The 12,684-nt window shown below is 37.1% G+C and overlaps 1 long non-coding RNA gene across 1 annotated transcript; it reads left to right on the forward strand.

Moving 5' to 3' along the window:
• Positions 1–5,568: 5,568 nt before the first annotated feature.
• On the forward strand, positions 5,569–11,456 carry LOC134529731 (uncharacterized). Its single transcript, XR_010074684.1, has 2 exons — positions 5,569–5,706; positions 10,554–11,456. It is a non-coding gene; the product is annotated as an uncharacterized LOC134529731 (long non-coding RNA).
• Positions 11,457–12,684: the final 1,228 nt, after the last annotated feature.

Raw genomic sequence — 12,684 nt, forward strand, 5'->3', positions numbered from 1 at the left:
CAGCGGTAAACTTTTGATATGTTACTAAGAAATATTGATACTGCTGCTGTACAAAATTTCAGGTTTTATGTAATTTTCCATATGTTAAAAAACTTAGTTTCCTAAGACCTAAATTTGTTCCAACCCGAGCGACTTAAGCACCCACACGGTAGGATACACACTACGACGCTCGGAACCTTTCAGAGGCCCGGTCAGTTGAGTCAGAGAATTAACCAATATACCATTTTACAGCTTTAAAAATATGCAACAACGTTTGTAAAAGTGATTATTACGGCGGACCATATATCTTTATGTTAATCGTGTTTTTAATTCTTTTGTTGTGAATAAAAGACACTTCTTATTACTTCATCGATTAATATCGTACCTTTAGTATTAACATTTTGAAAATGTTTTAACATAAATGTGTAAAATGGCGTTTTTAGATTATTTGGATGCATTTACGGAGAGTCTACGTTAATAACTGCGTATACGCGAATCATTTTAATGAACTGCTGTAAGTCGCTGCCATCTAGGACTTAACAGCACGTTTTCGGTGATACGTACAAGGTCTACAGCAGTAAACTTTCGGTATGTTATTAAGCATAGTAGGCTCTACCACTGTGCAAAAATTCAGCTTTGGGCAAATTTTTTACAGATTGAAAGCTTTGTTTCCTGGACGACTCGGGGTGCTCGCCTCGCAACAAGAACCGGGGGCGACAGCTGCAGGCACTCTGGAGCCGGGGGCGCCCGCCCGGGCTGTGTGCCTGCGGGGAGGGCGAAGAGGCAGTCAGTCACGCCCTGGAGGTTTCCAATACAGGAGCTCTTTGTTGGGAACATAGTGAATACCAACTCGCGGACAATCTGGCGGAAGTCGCTGTTGTATCGTCGGCCCTGAGAAGATCAGTGGAAGCCGATTTTTCAAGTCGATAATGGGAAAGGAACGAGAATATTATAATAATTCAAATTTGACAAAAAGTTGCGTGTAAAACGTTACACTACCAAAGCGTTGTGCTCTTATTTATGACAACTTGGTATTGTTCTACGTGGTGAGAACAAAACATGCAACACGCTTTGTTGCTAGTAAGACGAGAGTCGTAGCGCCAAGGTGCCATCCTTCAGGACGCGGTTCAGGTGTATAAAACATTTTCTGCCGTTGCGATAGTTCACTGTTATTCTATTTGAAAACGGGAAAACTTCTATTGCTGCCTATTCGAAGACTTAACTTTGCTATTGCAATTAAAGCTAACGATAATTAGATAAAATAACTTTTAACTCTAAAAATAGTAGCTAGAGTATGAGTCAAAATGCTGTCAGTCAGTGTTGTTATGTAACAGATACCTAACATTTTATTCATACATGATAATCAAAATATGTAGTTTCATTGTTTTTCTAAAGTATTATCCCTAAAGTCTCCTACAGATACAATTGGATCATAGTGCTCCATTAATGAGGAAATAATTATTTTCTTTATTTTGGTGAATACATGTGATGACAAAATTAAAATTTTTAAGTGAAATAAGTATAAATACTGCTAAGAGTAAAAGAAGTTTTATGGATTACTTAGATGCTTTGTGCGTTTCCTTTTTTTTTTCTTAACCTAACTAAAACCAAATGTATTTGGGAGGGTCTGGGTTAGGGAGAGACCTAGGTCCGTCTCAGGCCGAAGCCTATACGCTCTAATCATGCAGGGGTTAGCCATGCAGGAGAGGTCGCATGCATCATGTGCTAGGAGGGAATTGGTCAGCCATGGCCACCATTGGTGCCATGACATACTCCCCTCACTGACTACTCTAGACTAACACTAGATAAGGTGGGCCCAGGTGAAGCCTCTATTGACAGAGGGAAAACCCTGGGCTCTTTCATGCTGGATGCAAAATTAATGTATTAATTAACAAGCAGGTTGGTTACGGGAACAGAAGGGTTGTTCTGGAAGAAGAGTTGGACAGAGTAAAAAAGCACTACTAAGCGAAGGTGGTGAGCTTGGACAGTTTGGTCCGTTTTCCCGCCATGATGCCAGCCAGCACACATTCTTAAACTAGAAATATCAGTATGAATGTGTACATGTGTATGGGATTATTCTTGGGCGCTTCGCCATTCAGGGTCTCAGGAGACCAAAAAAGTGGAAAATCAGACGATAATTCAAGCCCTGCTGGGCCGAAACACGACAGTATTTTTCGCCTACACGGAAGGACCTACAGGGAGGGCTGCGTCGGTGTTGGGCGTTGTATGTCAATTAGAACCATATTATACTTAATAATACTTAATACTATGAGCTGCCAGCTTAGGATTGCAAGAACTGTGCTTTTTCGCTCCGCGCGCATTGGCCGGCAGTCTGCGCGGCCAATCACGCGCGACTAGGGCGGCCGGTGGGCAAGGAGCGATTTCAACCGCTTATATTTTTGTCTTACGTCCGGATCAAAATTTCCGAGCGATAAAACATGTGGGTTTTAACTATTTACGCATTTATCGTAAAATGTTTCTGGGGTTCGAATGTAAAAGTCTTGCAAAGTTTCCGTGTCCGTTTCACAATGCAAGGCTTCTGTAGGGTAATACATTGGAGCGTCTGTAGCTATTCGAATACATTAATTCTGAATTCGCTGCAGCTTTAATAAATGTGTTTTCGCAGTGGTTGCCCAGACTGGGGCTGCGTACGTAATAATAGGGTGAATCAGTGTTTTGTAGAGCAGTAAATAGTTCGTTACTGTGCCTCCACATCGCCTGCTCATTACTGGATATAGTGAGCTTAGTCTAACCTCAGCTTGAATTCTCTAGGCATCTATATGATGGTGCCAGAGAAGCTTCCTGTCCATGTGGACGCCTAGATATTTTACGACGTCCTTGTGTGGGATTTGTTCGCCAAACAAACGTATTTATGGCCTGTGTTCTACAGGTGGAAGATTTCCGCGAGTAAACACAATAGCTTCGGACATCGTTGTGTTCACTTTGCTAAACCAGGTCGTACACCATTGCTAGCACACAGCTAATGCATCCGTTTTTTTTCCTAGCCTAATTTAATCTAAGCTAATGCAGTCTGGTAGTGGCTAGGTGAAGTGTGTATGATCTGCTATACAGAAACGTGTCGTTTGCATAGCACATAGCAGCCTAACTTCACTAGGCGGTGTTCGGGGCGTGGCAAATCTCTAGAAGGCTATATATGTTAAATAGAACAGGGCCTAGAATACTGCCCTGTGGTACGCCTGCTCTTATTTGTTTGATGTCAGACATAGTTCTTTAAGTTGATACTGTAAACGTTCTGTCTTCTAGGTAGGACGCGACTAGCTTGGTATAGCAGACCAGGAAATTAGTTTGATATAGTTTGTATAGATTAGCCCCGCGTGATAAACTCTGTCGAAGGCTTTTTCTACGTCTAAAAACGTCGCAACTACATAATCTTTTACGTTGAAGGCGCTTGTTATCTCTTCAGTGAGGCGTATGAGTTGGTGCACTGTCGAGTGATTACTGCGAAAAATCGAATGGCCTAAGTGTACAGGCCTGCCCGATCCGCGGACGAATATTTTCACGTTCTGCGCGCATACTTTTCGTTGGTGATACTGCCGACGAGCGCGGGTTTGAATGGTAGTTTGATGATATGAATTGACAAACTGCTAGACTGTGTGTAATATAGTTACCCAAATAACACTAAAACAACAAAAATGAATTAAATAATAAATAACCATCTCTTTTAAAACTATAACGTGTCAGAACTGAGTGTAATTGTGCAAACAAAGACTAATTTTAGCAAAGATTATTGCACAAAGTAAGGGAGGTAGGGTTATATGAATGGTCAAAATAAGTTTTTATAGCAACTGATCTTGAGAAAATGATTTTTTTGTTTGTGTAGGCCTCAACTTTGACAGCTGAGTAAAGTTTATTTAAACAAAGGCACAGCATTTCAATAAGTGTTTTATTTTTTAATGAATTTTTGAATTATAACCTTGTCACAAATTTTTATGTAGGATACATACAGATGCAAGTTTATTATAAACTGAACTATTAGTATTAATGTTTATACGTTTCATTTAGAAAATAAATTTAGCTCATATTGTTACATGAATTAATATATCTGATACGCTTACTTGCGTTATTAAAATAACTTGCATTAACTTCGGAACAATTGTAACGTGTCCCAAATTTTCGGTTGTAAACGCAAACCAAATATTTTCAGTTAGTTATATTATTAATTTATGTCATGTTATGTTGATAGAACTAACAAAAAACGGCGAAATATAAATTCAAATTTTTGATATTCGTGCTTTATTGTTTGGCTATTTATTTTGGCAATTTTTCATAGTTTAAGCACTTATGAAAATATTTACATAAAATTCTTATAAATGTTTTTTGAGATTCTTTAATTATGTGTGATTATTCTGCTAATAGTTGTTGAGATAATTGAGGTAGATTACCGGTATTTTACCATTGGTTTTGTATTTTGTATTACGTTAGCTACTTTTAAAATACTTTTAAGTCATTTGGATGGTTGGTTAAGTTTTGTTAGCTTAATTTAAAACATTGTTTAATCGTGTGAATGGCTGGAGGGATAAGGTAATTTAATTTCGAACACTGTTCAATTATTTGAATGATTGGTTGTATACAATATTCATTTAAAATACTGTACATTGGTGTAAATGTTTGGGTAAGTTACGTTAGCCACATTAAAAATACTTAACGGCGTTCTTCGGGATAGGCGTTATTCAAAAAACCATTAAATGTTCTTAATGGAGAACCTTCTCTAGAAAATTAGCATTACTTGAAATAGGGATAACAATCTGCAGGTAGAGAAGTAAAGATTGTGTTAGGTAAGTTCCGGGAAGAGGAGTGGCAGATTTTTCATTTAAAACTGCAGAATAAAAAGTACGAATTTTTGAAAAATTTAAATATTTAAGCTTTGTGAAACGATTAATAACCATGCAACATTTTTAAATAATAAAATTAATATTACAAGAGTGACATATTTTTAATTAAATAATCTTTATTTTTGAAATAAATGCTTTTTTTTTTCGGATGAGGTTGTACTAACCAGCGAAATGATTTTTTTTCCGTATCTAAACTACCACGTTATTATTTTCCTGCATAGTATTTTGTTAGTACAATATATAGTACACAATATATAGTGCACAAAATAATTTATTACGGTTGTGGCAAACAACAGTTAACTGGTGTCACTGCTACAAAAGTTTAACATTATTTAGCCAAACTTGTGTTGTGAATGTATTACACTGAAATAAATAATAAAATCACTTCAGGCTATATAAAAAAAGATTGTCAAAATTAAATGATATCGTAGCTTTCGTCCATTCGAAACCTAAATTGGGCGGAGACAAAACAAAATACAGAAAAAAACTTATTTTGTAATAAATGAGGCAATAAAATTAGTTATAGGTATCTAATTTCTTGTTTTATTTACTTGAATGGAAATAAATTTGCCATTAGAATCATCATTTGTTGATAACCGCCGTTCTAACAAAATGTAAAACTCAGATTAACGTATATTTCCGTATACATAGCCTACTTTAGCAAAATATCTCCAGAGTGACGTCACAAATTGCTAGCCAGTGACAGAGAAAGGTGCGCAAAAGGATACCTATATAACTTCACGATGATTCACCCGTTATGTTCACAGTTGACAGAACAGAAGAACGAATGAATATCAAGCAATGATTTGTGTAACATTTTCTTAAGTGTTATGAGTACGTAATAAATATTCTCGCAGAAACTGTATGGTGTTATGTAGGCTTAAGTATCTATTTATTCGATTTTTTATTTATTAGAAAACAATTTGATCCGATTTCCGCATAGGTAGTTGAGAAGTGTAATTAGGATAAGAAATTTTAAGCTCAATATTGTGCTAAAACAGATTAAGATAAATTGTAATTGGAACCGAATTAGGGGTCCATATGTAAAAATACAAATGTTTGTTAAGTGACACAATATTTCTGTAAACCTTTGTGTTCTGTACCATTACAAGAAGGAACAACCATATTTCTATACATTTGAGAATAATAACAGTAGTATTACAGAATTATTTTTATTTGGTTTCATATAGAACTTCTATAAGCACTCGAACTATGGTCAATGGACTGGGAATGTTGCGTTTAATGCCGATTATAATTTGTTGTGTTTGTTGCCAGCCAAACTTGTTTAACTATATTGTCGCGTAGCTCAAAATTATCATTAATTTATTTAATTAGTTTATTTGTTGAAAATACAATTTTTAAATTCTTTTCGCTAGTTCGGGACTTGGTTTCCCTCACGCTAAGATGGGGTAACACCTTTGTTGGATTTGGGTTTGCGGGGGGGGCTGGAAGAGTGCGAGTCTTGCACGTCTTTGTCTGGGAACGCAGGCGTGACCGCGTTTCAGCCAGGCCAGCTGACACGTTGTTTGCTGCAGTTCCGGAGAAACGCGGCGCAGACTTGTTTGTCGTTTTTTTTTGAGGCCAGCTGAGAGCGCAGATTGTGCGCAGTCGCCGTGCGCAGGCGAGTGTCGCAATCTAGCGGCCGGTTTTCTGACTACGTGGGCAACCTGGCGCGGCCGACCGCGCGGCCGGCTTGTTGTAATAACTTTACGTGTTTGTAAAACACAGGAAAACTTCCCGTCAGGATGTTTTCCCCGTAGGGGTTTTGCGGCCAAGAAAATAGCTTAAAAGAGATGTAAAATGTTTTCGCGGGGCGGTAATCCTGTGGAAGGCTGTCATGCTGCCCGGCCGCGCGGCGACTTGGTAATGGTTAGGTGAGTGCTATCGGAAATGGCGCCTGAGTGATGCCGGACTCTTAGCCTTCAGTGTTTCTTCGTAGTTAACTTTAAAAATTCTCGTTTGGTGTATTATTTGCTCTTATAAATAATTTGTTCTTAGAAACTTAGTGGTTTTAACGTGTAATACGTTGAGCACTACCGTTCCCTTTTTATTTTCAAGTATAACTCGGTAATTTGTTTGCATCACGATCCTTGTCTTTTCATGTAAATGATGACGTTATAAACTTAAACTAAATAATTTCTAAAATCCGTTTCAAGGTAGTGGATGTTCTTAATAAATTTTAAAAATGAAGTTGTGGAAGAGCTAATGAAGCTTGGTATCACTGGGTGGCCTGGAGGAAATTATTACGATTATGTTAATGTGTTAGTACTACTAAGAAAATCTTATATATGGTTTATTGTTTTTCTGTCGGAATATCTATAAGGCTGGTAGCGGACATGGAAGGTGCCTCATTATTTGTCAGCTTTATTTAATTGTTATAAATAAATGTGATTGTTCTATTGTTTTTAGGTTACTCTTATTTTTTTCTCAGTATCCTGATTTTCTATTCTTGTATAAGAATACACCTACTAAGATTCAATCCTCAGTGAGATGCTCTATGGCTAGTTAATGTTTTGAGTTTCTTATGTTCAGAGCTACATTTTTGAAGAATTGAACCCCCCCTCTGAAAGTGAGACGTGACAAATGGTGGAGATCGCCGGTTAGTAGGTATAAAGAATGTTGGGATACTGAAAAATAAATTAAGATAAGAGTGTTAGGTGTGGTCTAACATTTTGATTTATTTTAGTGAAGAAGAAGAGCATGCAGTGCAGCTGGTGTATTAAGATTGATGTGTTTATAGGATTAATTGTGTAATGATAATAAAATTTATTTTAGGTTATTTCAGGAAACCAGTGGGAGACCAGGGATGGCTGTATTTGTCTAACAATAATTAATTTAAGGTGAAATGTGAAATGTATGCTTAAGTTAAGGACTAATGAAAATAATTTAAGGTGGAGTCTATTAGGGATGGCTAGTAAATACACAATTGAAATATTGGATGACAAAGTAAAAAACCCTGAGAACAGTGATAGTAGTTCTTCGTCAGATGTTGAATATTGCAGATGAGTTACGAGTTTAGTTTTTGAATAGTTACTTGTTTTAAGAATCTTTAAAAGTTATTTTTGTGTTGATACCTGGTATGACCCTCCTTGGTTAGTTGTGTTGATCTATGTTGATCTCATGAATACTTCTTGATAAACACATGAAAATACGTCATTAACTTAAGTAAGATAATTTAATTGTTTGATTTGTTCACTATTATTTTGATGTTTGAGAGTTTTTTTTTAGTTGTTTGTAATTGTATGACTCCTGATGCTGCTCATGTATTTTGTGTAGGAATGGTGTCGTGTACCGTGGATGACGAGCAGTTGGGATGAACGACGTCGGGATGAACCGGCTGGGAGAGGCAGAAGTTGGAGTGGGGTGTGATTCTGCAGCTCACAGTTCCGCTGGCTGTTCCTGTCTCTGCCCTGAGTTGGTGCATCTCTTCGCCGTATCCCTCCTGGCTGCTTGCTGTCCCAAGCAGTGCTAACATGTGAAATTTTGTAAAACACATTTGTCCTCCGAGAGGAAATTGTCAATAAGTGCTAGTAGAACTTAGAGTTGGTATTTATACCTAAACAACAACCACTGTAATCACTAATTTAAATTTGTAACTGGATCACATAGAAATGATAGGGACAATTGGTTTTTTTTTTTTTGAAGCAAACTTAAATATTCCCCAAGCATTGTTGTAAGCTTGTGGGGCACAAGCTCCTGCCGCCCGGGGTGATGTCGCGTAGCTCAAAATTATCATTAATTTATTTAATTAGTTTATTTGTTGAAAATACAATTTTTAAATTCTTTTCGCTAGTTCGGGACTTGGTTTCCCTCACGCTAAGATGGGGTAACACCTTTGTTGGATTTGGGTTTGCGGGGGGGCTGGAAGAGTGCGAGTCTTGCACGTCTTTGTCTGGGAACGCAGGCGTGACCGCGTTTCAGCCAGGCCAGCTGACACGTTGTTTGCTGCAGTTCCGGAGAAACGCGGCGCAGACTTGTTTGTCGTTTTTTTTTGAGGCCAGCTGAGAGCGCAGATTGTGCGCAGTCGCCGTGCGCAGGCGAGTGTCGCAATCTAGCGGCCGGTTTTCTGACTACGTGGGCAACCTGGCGCGGCCGACCGCGCGGCCGGCTTGTTGTAATAACTTTACGTGTTTGTAAAACACAGGAAAACTTCCCGTCAGGATGTTTTCCCCGTAGGGGTTTTGCGGCCAAGAAAATAGCTTAAAAGAGATGTAAAATGTTTTCGCGGGGCGGTAATCCTGTGGAAGGCTGTCATGCTGCCCGGCCGCGCGGCGACTTGGTAATGGTTAGGTGAGTGCTATCGGAAATGGCGCCTGAGTGATGCCGGACTCTTAGCCTTCAGTGTTTCTTCGTAGTTAACTTTAAAAATTCTCGTTTGGTGTATTATTTGCTCTTATAAATAATTTGTTCTTAGAAACTTAGTGGTTTTAACGTGTAATACGTTGAGCACTACCGTTCCCTTTTTATTTTCAAGTATAACTCGGTAATTTGTTTGCATCACGATCCTTGTCTTTTCATGTAAATGATGACGTTATAAACTTAAACTAAATAATTTCTAAAATCCGTTTCAAGGTAGTGGATGTTCTTAATAAATTTTAAAAATGAAGTTGTGGAAGAGCTAATGAAGCTTGGTATCACTGGGTGGCCTGGAGGAAATTATTACGATTATGTTAATGTGTTAGTACTACTAAGAAAATCTTATATATGGTTTATTGTTTTTCTGTCGGAATATCTATAAGGCTGGTAGCGGACATGGAAGGTGCCTCATTATTTGTCAGCTTTATTTAATTGTTATAAATAAATGTGATTGTTCTATTGTTTTTAGGTTACTCTTATTTTTTTCTCAGTATCCTGATTTTCTATTCTTGTATAAGAATACACCTACTAAGATTCAATCCTCAGTGAGATGCTCTATGGCTAGTTAATGTTTTGAGTTTCTTATGTTCAGAGCTACATTTTTGAAGAATTGAACCCCCCCTCTGAAAGTGAGACGTGACAATATGATAGAACCTTACACTTAGTACGCGTGGTTTCCAAGTGATGTTATGTTCTCTGGATTATGTAATTACAGTTTCCCTTATACGAATGTACCGAACAAATATAAAGTGTTGTGGTGTATACCACCATTGAAATATAAGAAACCTCTTAGTTAACACTAGGAAAATAACAAATGCAAGTGACAAGTAGCTCATTTGACATTGAACAAGAGGATCGTTCCAAAGAGAGGTTGCACCCTCCTTCCTGAGCGAGCCTTTTGTGACGTTGCAAGTTGTTTCTTGTTTCATTACAAAGAAAAATTGAAAAAGTAAGCCATAAATTGCACCATTTTAAAACATATTTGCAACATTGCAAATAATTGCTTGAATATCTTTCACACTTGGGGTTGGCTAATGACTAAATTTCGAATAAAATTTTCTATTTACTCATTGATATAACGTTACGTTAACCATACAAGCACATTTGTTGAAATGCAGCATGTACTTTGTATGGTGTACAATTAACAGCATCTTTCATGTACTTTATTTTAATAATTCTTGGGAATTTTTTTTCCAGAACTAATTGATATGTTCTCGCCCCTTAAATACAGGTAACGAGATGCTGGCCCGTTACCATCACATGCAAGGTCTCAATAGTATATAAACAACATTATTCTAATGTATTGTTATTGTGGTGACTAGCGAATGAATGCAGCAGATTCCAACTCTTCAGAATTGTTTCCAGTAGACGCAGCGTCGCACTGCGTGGCTGCGACTGGTTGATAATCGCTGGCTCCTCTGTGACATTGTGGGCATTGGTGAATCAAGCTTGTCGTGAATGTCAGTGCGCTTGCAAACTGACTCCCCTGCTGCAGCTCATACACCGGTCGTCACTGGATTCTGATGTACTTTGTAATAATTAAGATAGTTTCTGAACCAGAACAGTTGATAAGCTACGGTCCTGAATCAAAAAAGGTAAATTTAAAATGTGTCGTAACTTTATCTTTGAGCCTCATTTGGAAAATGTTAACATACTCACCTTTCATTGTTAGGTACATATTTTTTTACACAATCCCGCATAACCCTGCAAGTTATAAAAATTCTTCCAATGTATAAATTTCCCAATTACATACATATTGATAATGCCGAATGTGGACTTATATATACACACACGCATACTTACACATATATGTATAATAATTGAAAGAAAATGTTTGCTTCAATGTCTCCCCTATAAATAATTAATGAATTACCGATATGATTAAATATCCGTGTTCTTAGTGGATATAACTAGGAAAATCTGCATAATTTGTATGTATTTTTGTAGTTATTAAAAAAGTACAATTAAACTTACAATATTATGAATTGTCATACCTCTAATGTTAAATTTTACTCTTGTACAGATAGCACACTGTATCTAAGTAACATAATTAAGATGTCACAGATATAATAATTAATACTTACTAATTTTATTCGACAATGTGTTTCCGATTCATTTGACTTGTTGCAAATGGGTTATAAATTAAGTATAACTCCAGAGACGTACCAAATTAGGTTACCTTGAAAAACTCATGACGTCAGCGTGTATGGTTTATGTGTTAGGGAAAATTTATTCAAATACTGTGTATTAAAAAAGTGCATGACATGGTATATTATTGTTTTATTTTGAAACAATTAACCCCAATTATTACGAACAACATGGTAATATGCTTAAAAAATGTGTGAACTCTGGAGTGTATGAGAAGTTATTTCCAGGCCGGCCGTCAAATCGTCCGGTTTTAGGATCGAATATAAATGACAGACACTGCGACTATCATCCCTTTTCTACGTGAGTCTAAAGCCAGCCAGGAGCGTGGAGAAACCCCCCTGAACAGCCTGACTCGAATGACAATTGAAATGTTTTCCTAACCTAAATTAAACTAAGCTAAAGTGTGTGGGAAAGAAGCCAGTTTAAGGTAGGACCTAGGCGTGTCTCAGGGCAATCCCTATACACTAAAATAAATACCAATTATTTAAGATAATACAAAGCATCATATATTGCGTTTAGGACCTTGTAGTTGGATTTTTATATTTCAGGTTTAAACGGAGAAATAAAATGGTTTTTTCATGGCCTGTAATGGGCGGGTGAAGCTATTGCCTGCAAGGAAAACTGGGCGCGCGATCTTGTTGCTGTCCGTCGGCATTAAAAGTGTCGGCCCAGACAAAAATTCTGAACAGTAAATTTTGTTAAGTAAGGTGACTGCTTTCATTTGGTATATGGCTGATGTTCGGCCAATACTTGGTATCAGTACTGAAGTCGTTTTAATATAATGCAAGTTTTTGAAATATATACCTTTTTTGACCTTAAATAATTTTAATAATACTATTAACAAATACTAAGTTTTTAAATTAAATACATAGCGCCATATCTTGCGTTTAGGACATTGTAGGTGGATTTTAATATTTCAGTTTTAAACAAAGAAATAAAATGGTTTTTTCAGGTCCTGAAATGGGCGGGTGAAGCTATTGCCTGCAAGTAAAACTGGGCACGCGATCTTGTTGCTGTCCTTCGGCATTAAAAGTGTCGGCCCAGACAAAAATTCTGAAAAGTATATTTTGTTAAGTAAGGTGACAGCTTTCATTTGGTATATGGCTGATGTTCGGCCAATACTTGGTATGAGTACTGGAGTCGTTTTAATATTATGCAAGTTTTTGAAATATGTACCTTTTTGACCTTAAATAATTTTAATAATACTATTAACGAATACTAAGTTTTTAAATTAAATACAAAGCGCCATATCTTGCGTTTAGGACCCTTTAGGCGGATTTTTATATTTCAGTTTTAAACAGAGAAATAAAATGGTTTTTTCAGGTCCTGTAATGGGCGGGTGAAGCTA

Source organism: Bacillus rossius, chromosome 2 (genome assembly GCF_032445375.1).
Source record: "Bacillus rossius redtenbacheri isolate Brsri chromosome 2, Brsri_v3, whole genome shotgun sequence".
Lineage (NCBI taxonomy): Eukaryota > Metazoa > Arthropoda > Insecta > Phasmatodea > Bacillidae > Bacillus > Bacillus rossius.